The following is a 1,858-nucleotide window of genomic DNA, read 5'->3' as shown; positions in this document are numbered from 1 at the left end:
CTGTCATATACAAAAGCCTCTGGGCACAGCTTGGGTGGGGTGGGATCTCAGGGGATCAACAGGGCGGAGCAAGCAGCTGTGGCTGCTCCTCAATCTTACCCTAAGAGGCCCCAGGTCTCAGTGTCCTGGCAATCACTGCAAGTACCTCTGAGAGAAAGCCTCCTTTGAGTTCCAACCGATGCCAGACAGTCCAGTTTCTCCCCGTATGAGTCTGGGTCTCCAGAGACTCGCCCGGAACTGGAGTTCAGAGCAGTCGGGAGCTTGAGACTCCCTCCATATTGAAAAAGACAACTGCGTCCTCAGCTGCCAGCCCTGTCCACCTGTGCTGCATCCTCATTTGCCAGCCCTTTCTGCGTGCGCCTCCGTACCTCTGAACTTTACTTACGCACCTCCTCTGAGTCTCAGTGCTTTTCTCTTTCCTTCTAGTTGTAGAATTTCCACTCAGCCAGCCTTCCTGTGTTTCTGAATGATGTCCGTTTTGTCTTTTAGTTGTATTTTTGAAGCGGTCGTGTGAGGCAGCAATTTCTGGTGTTTACCAATGCCACCATCTTGGTTTTTTCGCTGTTACTTGTTCTTTAAAAATCTTGTCCTGCTAAATGAAATTATTCACAGTATGTGGTTTCACAATACAAACAAGAACAATTTTAATGGTATTTTGTGAAACAATAAATTTAACTCTCTGAATTAGTGGACAGTATTTAAGATACTAATAATCCAGGATCTCAAAAATGCAGGCTCAAGTTCTAAGGAACAGCAAGAGCTGATGAAGAACTGATGTGTCACACTTAAGAGTTATAGGCTCGCTCTCCCTCCCTGGAGCACTCCAGCACCTTTCCCTTCCCTTTCTTCTTCCACACAGGCATCCATCTCCTAAACTCCAAAGAACCCCATAAGACTTGCAACCTGGAGAGCAATTGGCAGCAGAAGCTCCTCATGGGCTCACCTCTCTGAACCTGTTCCCAAGACCCCCTTTTCTCTGAATTTCCAGAGAGCTGACCACAGCCCCACCTTGGTTCACTTCTTTCCCATAATGTTTCTGAAGAGCCAAAGCAGCCCGGCCTAGGCTCTCTGCCATTGCTTGTTCTACCCTAAAGCCCTTCCTAGTCTCACTGTCCTCAGCTTTGATAAACATACTCTAAAAAAAAGTTACAGAAAACCAAAAATGAAACAGCAAACTCTGAACATAGTAAGAGTAATAGGTATGCTTGTAAGATATGTCTATAAATCTGCCCAAGAAAGCCCAGGGAGAAAAGTTCATAATCACTGAAGTGAGTGAAGTGTGAGCTTCTTATGACCTCAGGATGGTGCATCCTGACACTGTTACACTGCACTGTGCCTAAGTAAACAGAGCCTGAATGTGAACTTGGCTTTGACTCCAACATTAGTGACTTCATTCAATTGGAGTAAACATAAACCCATTTTACTATGACAATGTGGCATATCACGAAATATTTGAAAGGACTTATGAACTTTTCCAAGAGAATCACACACACACACACACACACACGAGAGACGAGAGAGAGAGAGAGAGAGAGAGAGAGAGAGAGAGAGAGAGAGAGATGCTGAGATTTCTGCACCTAGTCTTTTATGGATATACTAGAGGCCCAGTGCACGAAATTTGTGCATGGGGGAGGGGGTCCCTCTCAGCCCAGCCTGCACCCTCTCCAATCCGAGACCCCTCGGGGGATGTCCGACTGCCGGTTTAGGCCCGATCCCAGGTCTAAACCGGCAGTCAGACATCCCTCTCACAATCCTGGACCACTGGCTCCTAATCACTCACCTGCTTGCCTGCCTGGTCACCCCTAACTGCCCCTCTGCCAACATGGTTGCCCCTAACTGACCCCTGCCCCCCGCTTCC

This window comes from Myotis davidii, unplaced genomic scaffold (assembly GCF_000327345.1).
Source record: "Myotis davidii unplaced genomic scaffold, ASM32734v1 scaffold48, whole genome shotgun sequence".
Lineage (NCBI taxonomy): Eukaryota > Metazoa > Chordata > Mammalia > Chiroptera > Vespertilionidae > Myotis > Myotis davidii.
Note: the sequence above shows the minus strand (reverse complement) of the source record.